We start from the raw sequence: 12533 nt of genomic DNA, 5'->3' as shown, positions 1-12533 counted from the left end.
TGCTGCCCTGGAGTGGTGGGAGATTCAAGTGATGCTGGGATTGGAGTATATGTTCATGGGAAGACTGGAGATCAGGCCTTGAATCTTCCTAGGAGACAAGATATTCAAATAGAAATTTATTAAGGTGTAGAGTATATATGTCAAACTAAAAAACAATCTGTGCAGCAAAGGAAATAATGAACAAAATGAAAAGGCAGATCATAGAATGGAAGAAAATATTTGCAAATCACATATCCAGTAAGGGATTAATATCCAAATATATAAAGGATTCATACAACACAGTAGTAAAAACCCAAATAACCTGATTAAAAAATGAGCGAAAGACTTGAATAGATATTTTTCCAAAGAAGACACAGTGAAAAGGTGCTCAGCATCACAAATGACAAGGCAAATGCAAATCAAAGCCACAGTGAAATATCACCTCAGGTGTGTTAGGATGGCTATTATCAAAAGGTCAAAAAACAGCAGGTGTTGGTAAAGATGTGAAGAAATGGGAACTTTTATATACTGTCAGTGGAAATGTAAATTATTACAGGCATTATGGAAACAGTATGGAGCTTCCTCAAGAAAGTAAAACTACCATATGATCTAGCAAGCCGACTTCTGGGTGTATATCCAAAGATAAAATCACTATCTCTAAGTTCACTGCAACATTATTAATATTAGCCAAGATTCAGAAACAACCTAAGTGTCTGATGATGAGTTAATGGATAAAGAAAATGTGGTGTATGTGTGTATAATATGTATATATTGTATGCATATATAATGAAATACCATTCAGCCTTTAAAAGAAGGATATTTTGCCATTTGCAAGAACATAGATGAACTTAAAGGAAATACATCAAGCGAAATAAGCTAGACAAGAAAGATATATACCATATGATCTCACTTACATGTAGAATCTAATAAAAAGTAAGACTTCTAGAACCAGAGTAGAATTCTGGTTACAAAGAAAAAAAAAAAAAGAAAGAAAAGAAAAAAAGAATTCTGGTTACCATGGGCTGGGGGTGGAGGAATTGGGAATTGGAGAGATGTTGGTCAAAGGGTACAAACTTTTAGTTAGGATGAGTAAGTTCTGGAGACCTAAGGTACAGCATAGTAGCTACAATGAATAGTAATATGTTGTAGACTTGAAATTTGGTAAGAGGGTTCTCATTGTGAGGGTGGGGGTAGGGGGAAGCGTAACTGTGAGGAGATGGGTATATGAATATGTTAATTACACTGATTATGGTAATCATTTCACAGTGTATATGCATACCAGAACTTTAAGTTGTTCGCCTTAAATATATACAACTTATGTCAATCATGGCTCAGTAAAACTGGGGAGAAAAGCCTCTTCTCCAAAGGTTTTACCTTAACAGATAAAACTTAAAAATAAAACATTTTCATAGGAAACTTCTATGTGTCTGTCTGGTCTTGGGAGCCTCACCTGAGGGAAATAAAAATCCTGGGCTATTTTTGATATTAGGAAAATGAAAAATTTTTGATATTAGGAAAATGAGGTGTGAGATAATATAAAAATGTATGTTTAGAATGACTAAGTACCAGAATAAGGAATCAAAACATAAAGAGAACAATAGCAAACTATGAAAAAGAATAGACTCATTTGAGAAAGAACAAAATAGAAATTCTAGAAATGTTTCCTTTGTTTCCCAGAGACCTCTTAATATCAGAGACCCTCAAGATTTAGCTCAGTTCTCTTCTGTATTCCCTCATTGTCTTTTTTTTAAAGAAAAATTATTACTGTAGTTGACATGCGATGTTATATTACTTTCAGGTGTACAACATAGTGATTCAACAATTTTATACATTAAAAAGGGCTTACTTACTACAGTGTCTGTTGCCATACAATGTTATTAAAATATTATTGACTATATTCCCCATGCTGTACTTTTTATCTCCATGACTTATTTATTTTATAATTGGAATTTTGTACCTCTATCCCCTTTACCAATTTTGCTCATCCTCCATTTCCTCCCCCTCTGGTAATGACCAGTTTGGTCTCTGTATTTATGAGTCTTTCTGGCTTTGTTTGCTCATTTGAGGGTTTTTAAAAATTTATGACTCCACATATGGGTGAAATCATATGGTAATTATCTTTCTCTGACTTACTTCATTTAGTACATAACCCCCTAGGTACATCTATGTTTGTCATAAACGACAAGAACTTCTTTCTTTATGGCTGAGTAATATTCCACTGTACATATATACCACATCTTTATTCATTCATCTATTGATGGAAACTTAGGCTGCTTCTATATCTTGACTACTATAAATAATGTTGTAGTAAATATAGGCATGCACATACTTTTTTCAAATTAGTGTTTTCATTTTCTGTGGATAAACAGTAGTGAAGTTACTGGATGATACGGTATTCCTATTTTTTTATTTTTTGATCAAACTTCATACTATTTTCCACAGTGGCTATGCTAATTTACATTCCCACCAACAGTGCACAAGAGTTCCCTTTTCTCTGCATCCTCTCCAACATTTGTTATTTCTTGTCTTTTTGATACTAGCCATTCTGACAGGGGTGAGGTGATATCTCATTGTAGTTTTGATTTGCATTTTCCTGATGATGAGTGATGTTAAATACCTTTCCATGTGTCTGTTTTTCGTCTGTGTGTTTTTGGAAAAATGTCTGTTTGGATTCTCTGCCCATCCTTAATCAGATTATTTAGGCTTTTTTGGTGTTGAGTTGTGTAAGATCTTTATATATTTTGGGTACTGACTCCTTATTATAAATATGGTTTGCAAATATCTTCTCTCATTCAGTAGATTGTCTTTTTGTTTTGTTGATGGTTTCCTTTGCTGTGAAAACCCTTTTTATTTTGGTGTATTCCCAATTTGTTTTTGTTTCTCTTGCCGGAGGAGACATATCTAGGAAAATGTTAATATTGATGTCTAAGAGATTACTGCCTGTGTTCTCTTTTAGGAGTTTCATGATTTCAGATCTGACACCTCGCAGTCTTAATGATCTCTGTAACCTAAACTTCAGATTCCTTCAATGCCTCAATTTGAATATTTAATAGAAATCTCAAATTTAATATGTCCATAACTGAACCAGATCTTATTCCCAAATCCGTTTCACCCACAAATATCCCTATCTCAGTTAATAGTTCTATCCTTCCTCTCCTTTGGTCACAACTACATCATGGACCTGTTATTGTTAAATCCTAGTTGGCTCTACTCAGGATAGATTTAAAATTGTGCCACTTCTCACCACCTTTATTGCTCTCACTATATTCTAAGCCCCTACCATCCTGCCTCTCCTAGATTACTGTTCTCCTGGATTCCATCCTTAAGTCATATAGATCGGACTCAACATAGTGGTCAGAAGTAAACCAGATTCTGTTGTTTTTGCTCAGAATCTTCAATTGTCTGCCCATCTCACTCAGAGTAAAATCCAAAGTTCTTAAAAGTTCCCACGAAGTTTGGCTAGTTCTGCACAACTACCACCCTCCCTAACTCCCCCCTGCCCTGTCCCCGCATTAATTTCTCATCTCATCCTTGTTTCCTTACTCCCTCTGCTGAAGCCATGCTGGTCTCCTCACTGTTCCTCAAAATTCTGGGTCTTGGGTTAGCTATTTCACTTACCTGGAATCTCCTCCCCTAAGGATCCTCACAGCTCCTCTCTCACCTTTTTTCAGATCTTAGCTAAAACATCAGCCCCTCTGAGAGCCCTTTCATGACCACCCTGTTTAAAATTGCTCCCCCTTCCCTATACTCGGTAGCCCTTAATCTTTATTTTTCTTTTGGAAATTAGTACTATAGTTGGACTATAGTCCATAACTATAACTATAGTCTGCTATAATTTACTGATGTGTTTCTTGTCTCCCCAAACAGAATACAAGCTCCAGGTGGGTGTAGCTTTTGTATGCTTTGTTCACTGCTAATGAGATTAAAAAATAAACTTTGATGAGCTTGTCCCTATTGACCTAAATGACATGTTTTTTTAGGATTCTTGAGAAGAGAACAGACTATTTTAAGTAGAGTTTCTTTTCATTTTTTCTTTTAGAGCAGTTTTTTAAAAAAAATATTTTATTTGTTTATTCATGAGAGACAGAGAGGCAGAGACACAGGCAGAGGGAGAAGCAGGCTCCATGCAGGGAGCCTGATGTGGGACTCGATCCCGGGACTCCAGGGTCACGCTGTGAGCCAAAGGCGGACACTCAACCGCTGAGCCACCCAGGCTTTCCTTAAGTAGAGTTTCTTCCCTAACCAGAGTTGGGCTGTGAAAAAAAATTAAAAAAAAAAAAAAAAAAACTATCTAAAGGGTGATGAGAAAAGGTTGAATATTTTAAAGCAGAGAACTGCAGCAGAGGGCTTTATTGATAAAGGTGGAAATACTAGTAATAGTTGTCACTTTGAGTTAGAAGATGACAAGTTTGTTCTTTATTTTGTAAGTAGTGTCTTTTTAAATATTTAACACAAAATGTCTTTTAAGTGCGGCAACTGGGTGGCTCAGTGGTTGGGCATTTGCCTTTGGCTCTGGTTGTGATCCTGGGGTCCTGGGATCAAGTTCTGCATCAGACTCCCCACAGGGAGCCTGCTTCTTCCTCTGCCTATGCCTCTGCTTCTCTCTCTGTGTCTGTCATAAATAAATAAATAAATAAATAAATAAATAAATAAATAAAATGTTTTAAAAAATGTCTGTAAGCAATTTGACTTTAGATATGCAGTTTGGTTTAGATTGAAAAACTTTTCTCTTTTGATTATTCTCAGATTAGTTAAAAAATATTCTCAAGTTTAAAGGTAGTGTTATAAAAAATTTTTAATTTATGCATTTTATAAAAACATTTGGACACTAGTGACTTTAGGAAAAATGAGTCTCTCCCAATTCCTTCAAAACTAAGCTTTAAACACTTTCAGTTTAGTTTTTCCCTTGTCTGTTGTGAAATGCTTTTTATCACAGGACAAAGTGATAAAAAGCTGATAGATTTTTACTGAGAATAATACTTATTCTTAATTGTAAAAAAGGAAAAGTTAAAGAAACAAAGAAATTTCTTTTGAGAGAGAGTTTAAGTTTGGAATTTAAAATGTAAAGGCTTTATTGTTCTTCTGTTGATCTTTTTTATTTCAAAATATAGTCTTTGATTTTGTGCCAAAATATTTCCATTTTTGCTTTACTAAGAAGTTGCCTGATGGATGATGATATTGTCCATACTCGGGCTAGTGATCCGTCTCGACATTGTCCTGGTGAATTTTATACAAATAATTTTACAAAGGTTTATTTTGTTTCTTACCACCTCCTGGGAACTTGGGTTTGGCAGCCTTCTATTAGTGATTATAATATTTAGCTTGAGTTGAATCAGCATGCAGGCTGTGATGTATTCTATTTAAAAATCCATTTGTAAGGCATTAGCAGAAAGTTTATGAGTATTGTAATACTGTTTAATGGAAGGTAGGAATATCTTTAGCTGTGTGAATAAATAGAATTTGTGAATAAATAGAATTAGATTTCAAAAAGTGGTTTAAGGTTCGTGATTTTCTTATATATTTGAAAAGGCAACCAATATTTTAGTATTAAAAAAACCTCAGGTGTTAACTTTTAAAAACAAGTTAGAGATATATTCTTCTGAGTTAAACTTACATAAGGCAGAAATTTATCCTGAAATGGGTCAAAGTTCTTCCTGCATTTTTTTTTCTTGGCTTGCCTCTGTGCTTCTGTCTTCTAAATATCAGTGGCTCAAGACTCAGTCCAGTGGTCTCTTCTCTTATTTAGTTATACACATTCCTTTCTTCTCTTATCCATTCTCAAGACATTAAATCATATCCATGTACTGATGACCCCCACATTTTTATCTCCCATCCAGAACTCTCTTTTGAGCCCAGAAACATATGTCCATTGACCTATATGCAATTACACCTTAAGATATCTCATAGGCCTATTAACCTTAATATATCCAGAACTTAGTTCCTAATATTCAATACTCCTCACCTGCAGTTCAGCTCCTTCTACAGTCTTCCAACTCATTGTATCCAGATATCCCACTTTTGCCTTTCTTACAATAATTATTAATAGCATGCTGTTTAACTTTCAAAATACCTTAAGTTTTTAAAGTGATGATATATATAGGCTCCCGTTAGTCCATTAGTCAATCATAATGGTTTCCCAAGTTGCTTAGGCACCCAAGGGATATCTATACTGCCTTTCTTTCTTCTGTATTTCTCCTGCAGTTTATCAGCAAATTCTGTGAGCCTTACTGTAAAAAATATATAGAATTAAACCCACTTCTCACACGTCCATTGTTGCCACACTGACAAGCTAGCATCATCTGTTATCTGGGTGATTATAGTAGCCTCCTAGCTGGCCTTGCCAGCATCTAGAGTTTCCTATTAAAATGTGTGTCAGATGATGTTACTACTCTGCTCCAGAGCCTCAGCTAAGTGACTAAGTTCTCATTACCTTTTGCTAGACTTCCTGATGTCAACATTTTACATCCTGCTTGGATTTAGGAGATGTAATCTGCTGTCTCAACTAAATTCCCCATGGTATATACCTCTTAACCTCTTCAGAACAGCTGCGACCTCTTATCTTGCTCACTTGCCAAAACCAAAACCTGTTACTTCATTCCTGGTCACCAAGGCTATCAGACTGGACTTTGGTTCCTTATGTTGTATCCGTAGCGGTGTCTACCCTCTTCCTTTACTCTTGCTTGCCCCAGCCAAGTTAAGTAGGCTGTGAATGGCCCTAATAGTTCCCAGTGTGCTCTGTCTTGCTTTAAGTAATGGGCCAGATCCATGTGGTTGCTTAATTAAGAACATCAACACATTTAAGTAAGGAAAAAAGCCAAGTCCATTAGAAAGGTGGACTAGTTTGATTACTAATACTAGTTATGTTCATGATATTTTGCTCAAATGTATCTATTGCCATATTACTTGTCCTTTGATTTGAAAAACATATTTAGATTTACGTTTAGAATTCACACTATGATTTTGTTATTATCAAACACCAAGATTCCCTTTTAGGTAAATATCTCTTGAGATTGTTGAATTTCTACAAAGACTTGAAAGAAATTTATAAAGCTAACTTGGGAAGAAATACACAAATATTTCATCAGAATAGTCCAAGAGAAATCGAGTCCTATAAAAATGATAATAGGTAGTTTTTTAGCATCTGAATTTTTTATTCAAGCTCTTTACCCAACAGAAGTTTTATGATGGTTTCTGCAAGAATTGATGTCACATGCCTTTCTTCTTAACCTAAATGTCCAATTCTTTTTTTTTTTAAATTTATTTATTTTTTTTATTTTATTTTAATTTTTTTTTATATTTTATTGGTGTTCAATTTACTAACATACAGAATAACACCCAGTGCCCGTCACCCCTTCACTCCCACCCCCCGCCCTCCTCCCCTTCTACCACCCCTAGTTCGTTTCCCAGAGTTAGCAGTCTTTACGTTCTGTCTCCCTTTCTGATATTTCCCACACATTTCTTCTCCCTTCCCTTATTTTCCCTTTCACCAATTCTTATTCTAATATTCAAAATGAAACAAGAAGTGGAAAGATTTTGATATGCTTTTGTTTCTAAACAATTATTTACTAGAATGCAAGTGCCTCAGTCACTGACATTTTTGTTTTGTATCTTGCTAAATATCTTCAAATTAAAAAAAAATTTTTTTTAATTTTATTTATTTATGATAGTCACACAGAGAGAGAGAAAGAGGCAGAGACACAGGCAGAGGGAGAAGCAGGCGCCATGCACTGGGAGCCCGACGTGGGATTCGATCTCGGGTCTCCAGGATCGTGCCCTGGGCCAAAAGCAGGCGCCAAACCGCTGCGCCACCCAGGGATCCCTCTTCAAATTAATTACATCATAAAATCTTTCTGAATAGATTATTTACGCATAATGTTTCTAAATATAAATTAGTAGAGCTATCTGACTAAACTTAGATTTCTTCAAAATCACAACGCCAAAACTCTTTTTATTCTACTTTGGGAAGTACTGAAGTTTATATTTTGTACTATCCTAAGAATTAACATGCATGGAAATACAAAATTACACTAAATTACTGCATATTTAACTGAAATAATCACTCTCTTACACCCTTTGTTAAAGTGAGAAATTTGTAAAGGTTTAAAAATATACCTAGAAAATCTTACAGTAACAGGTCATAATCCTCATTCTTGCATTAATTCTTCCTGAAATTTAAACTCCTCATGCTTCTATTTAAGTATAGAATCTGCCCTTAGAAACTTACTGAGTCACTGCTAGGTATCTTTTGTTTTCAACCCAAGTAGCTTAGTGCAATTAAGCCTTTCTCTTTTACATTTATTTTTCAGTTTTAAATTCTATTTTTAGTTTACTTTTGGGTCAGATATTTCCCACATCATTTGCTGTCACAAACACTTTTTTATGGACCAGGTTAGAAAAAAAATATTGTATATAATAATTATAATACATATTATGCACTTAATGTATGTAATATAGTATATGTGTATGTGCACCATTATGTAATCCTCTTTAAACTATGAAATCAAGTAATTTTGGTTTTGGTTATTACCCTATTAGTTTTTAGTTTTTATTCATTTGCATATAAACTCCTAAAGTCTTTTCCACACAAAGCCTATGGACCCTGAAGAGCCTACATATTACCCCTAAAATGTTAGGTTTGTGTTTTAATATTTGAATATTTTGTATTTTCATATATACATTAGGCATATTCTGGATCATTAGGATGAGCTGATTATATCCAGGCAATGCCACAGATTTCAGCACTTACTTTATTGCTAAATGAGAACTAAGCAAGAGAACCTAATCCTTAGTTTTATGTTTGTATGAACTACAATAAAATTTCATGTTTTTATGAAATACAATACAATAAGGTAATATTATAGAAACATTTTAAGTCAATGTTGAAGGTCCATGAAAAATCATAAAATCAATGCTGTTCACAATTTTAAGTGTTTTGAGAAAGACAATGTCTTCAAAGTTCTTAGTTAAGTTTTGAAAATATTCAGTTGAATGAATGAGTGAAGTATTGAACAAATACAGGAATGAATGATACTTCTTTAAATGCTTTTAATAAATTAATGCAAAAATAGTTTTGTTTCTGGTCCAATTGCTTATTGTTATTTTTCAAGGACTAATTTATACTTTATTTTATTTAATTGTTTCTCTGTGTAGTTTATTAACTTTACTTCAGTCTTCAAATATTTTTAATTTAACCATTTGTTTTGAGATAATTATAGATTTGTATGCAGTTGCAAGAAGAGATTCAACAGGGGGCACCTGGGTGGCTCAGCATCTAACTCTTGACTTTGGCTCAGTCATAATCTCAGAGTCCTGGGATGAAGCCCCATGTCAGGCTTCCTGCTCGTGGAGAGTCTGCTTGTCTCCCTCTCTCACTGCCCTTCCCCCTGCTCTCTATTTCTCTCAAATAAAGAAATCTTAAAAGAGAGAAAGAGAGAGAGAGGGAGAGAGAGGCAGAGAGAGATCCCGTGTACTTTTTACTGTGTTTTCCAATTGTCACATACTACAAAACTATAGTACTGTATCATAACCAAGATATTGACATTAATACAATCAAGATGCAAAAAATGGCAGCAAAAGGGTTCCTTATGTTGTCCTTCAATAGCCACACTCACTTCTCTAGTTCCTGTACCCACGAATCTCTACAATTTTGTCATCTCACGGATGTCACTTTTTTGAAATCGTCTTTTCCTATTCATTAAGTTCTCTGAATATTCATCCAGGCTCTTGTGTAAAAAGTTCTTTTTCTGAAAATCAAAACACAATGAGATATCACCTCACACCTGTTAGAATGGCTAAAATCCCAAACAAAAGAAACAAGTGTTGATGAGGGTGTGGAGAGAAAGGAACCTTCATGCACTATTGGTAGGAATGGAAACTGGTGCAGCCACTGTGGAAAAAAGTATGAAGTTTCCTCAAAGAATTAAAAATAGACCTACCATATGATCCAGTAATTCCACTACTGGGCATTTACCCAAAGAATATGAAAACACTAAAGCAAAAAAAAAATGCACCCCTATGGTTATTGCAGCATTATTTACAATAGCCAAATTATGCAAGGAGCCCAAGTGTCCATCAATAGATGAATGAGTAAAGAAGATGTGATATATATGTACAGTGGAATGTTACTCAGCCATTTAAAAAAAAGAATGAAATCTTGTCATTTGCAACAACATGAATGGATTTAGAGAGTATAGTGTTGAGTATATATACTAGAGTATATATATATTCTATAGAGTGAAAGAAATCAGACAGAAAGATAAATACCATATGATTTCACTCATATGTGGAATTTAAGAAAAAAATGGAAAAAATATATGAAACAAAAAACAGACTCTTTAAAAAAAAACAGATTCTTTAACTGTAGAGAATAAATGAAATTGTTAGCAGAGGTGAGGTAAGTGGGGGATGTGTGAGGAAGTAGGTGATGGGGATTAAGGAATACACTTATCTTGAGCACTGAGTAATGTATGGAATTGTTGAGTCAGTATATTGTACACCTGAAATTACTATAACATTGTATGTTAACTCTTGGAATTAAGAAAAGTTCTTTGTATAGCTGAGTAGTATTCCATGTTTCACGTACCATAGCAAAATCATTAGTTTGTTGAAGGGATATTTGGACAATTTCTACTTGTTGGGTATTACATATTAAGTTTCTAGGAACATTCACGTGCAGGTTTTTGTGTGAACCTATATTTTCATTTTTCTAAGATAAATAACCAGAAGTACAATTGTTAGCTTGATTAGTAGTTCCATATTTATTTCTTAAAAACTTTTTTAAACAACCTGTCAAACTGGTTTTCTGAGTAGCCATACTGTTTTACATTTCCAACAACAATGTACAGTAATTCAGTTTCTCCACATATTTGTCAGCATTTGGTGTTATCACTATATAAAATTATAGTCATTTTCTAAGTGTATAGTGATATATCTTTGTGGTTTTAATTTACATTTTCCTAATGAGGAATGATACTAAACATCTTTTAATGTATTTATTCACTTTGTATCTTTTTTGGTGAAATATCTGTTTAATTTTTTTGTCCATTTTCTATTTGAATTATTTTTATTTTACCTGCTGGATTTTGAGGGCTCTTTGTATATTGTAGATGCTAGTTGTGTTATTTATGTGGTTTGTAAATATTTTGTCCTACTCTGTAACTAAGCTTTTTATAATCTTAACAGGGTCTTTCACAGATCAAATATTTTGAATTTGATGAAAGCCATTTATCTTTTTTTCTTTTTAGACTTGGTGTGACATTTGGATAAAGGTTTTGTTTCTGCTTGTCCAGCACCATTTATTGAAAGGTCATCCTTCTTTTATTGATGGGTGAAATGGATGAAGATGATCAAAAGGTATAAGCTTCTTTGATTTTATTTCATCGATTTTAGTTTTAAGCATATACATCCTACAGTTTTGTTAAATTTACACTTAAGCATTAAAATTTTTGAATGATTATAAATGGTATTGCATTTAAAATTTTAGTGTCCTCTACTTTATTACTACTATATAGAAATAGAATTGATTTTTGTGTGCTTATCTTGTATCCTAAAATCTTGCCAAACACATTTATTTGTTCTAGAAGGCATTTTGTGTGTTCTTGGGATCTTTTATGTAAATAATGATATCACCAGCCTGTACAGTCTGTTTTATTTCTTGCTTTCCAAGTTGTCTGATTTTTATTTCCTTTTTTTTGCATTATTGAATGGATAGAACTTCCAGTACTGTGTAGAATAAAAGCCAGAGAGTAGACATCTTTTATTGAATTTAAGTCTATTTCTCTTTTTAGTTTATTGAGTTCACTTCAAACTTCAAATTGTTTTTAATCTGTAAGGATTCTGATCAGTGATCTCCATTACACTTGTGTGTTAACATGCATACAAGGCTGCCCATTTGTAAAATGAACAAACATGTCTTCTATTCCTAACTTTGAGTTCCTAAAGATAACATTAAACGTTATTACAACAATATGACTTGAGAATCACCAATTGTAAATATTCTTGCCTTGGCATAGACAATACTAAATCTTTTCTGTTGATACAGCTGTAATAAAATAGTCAAACAAGAAAATTCCAATGGAACCACAAGCAATTGTTTGTACCTCAACTACTTCTACAAGGTAAAGCAGGAGAAGGGTATAGGGAAAAAATGTGTAATACAAAGCAGAGAATAACCACAGAGCAAAGATCTTGCTGGTAATGAAAGGAAACTCTTTTTAGGTTCCGTGGAGCATAGAATCTGTAATATAAAATAGATGGAGGCCCAGAGATTATTCACATTTGGTTTTGTCAATAACTAGTGTATGACCTGGGCATGTATCTTGGCCTCCTGAAGTCTTTAATTTTAATTTAAGAATAAAAATATCTACGTTGAGGAGTTAAGAATTAGATCAAAGTATAATATTTATATGGTCAACAGTCTTTAGATCAAAGTATAATATTTATATGGTCAAACAGTCTGGCATGTGGTAGTCAGAACAGTTTTATTTTCTTTTTCTCCATTGTTCTGCTTACCCAAAGTGTTCCACAAATCTATCCTGCTACTAAGGAACAGAGAA

General features: G+C 33.8%; 1 long non-coding RNA gene across 1 annotated transcript in view; it reads left to right on the top strand.

Annotated features, from left to right (window-relative positions):
- Positions 1–988: 988 nt before the first annotated feature.
- The window catches only part of LOC112644505 (uncharacterized), a 210650-nt gene continuing 199105 nt past the window's right edge, over positions 989–12533 (top strand). Inside the window, exons 1-2 of the long non-coding RNA XR_003126437.3 lie at positions 989–1088; positions 11223–11331. This is a non-coding gene — a long non-coding RNA (uncharacterized LOC112644505). The remainder of the gene's footprint in view (positions 1089–11222; positions 11332–12533) is intronic.

This window comes from Canis lupus, chromosome 1 (genome assembly GCF_003254725.2).
Source record: "Canis lupus dingo isolate Sandy chromosome 1, ASM325472v2, whole genome shotgun sequence".
Lineage (NCBI taxonomy): Eukaryota > Metazoa > Chordata > Mammalia > Carnivora > Canidae > Canis > Canis lupus.
Note: the sequence above shows the minus strand (reverse complement) of the source record. Positions and strands in the feature narration are given on the sequence as shown.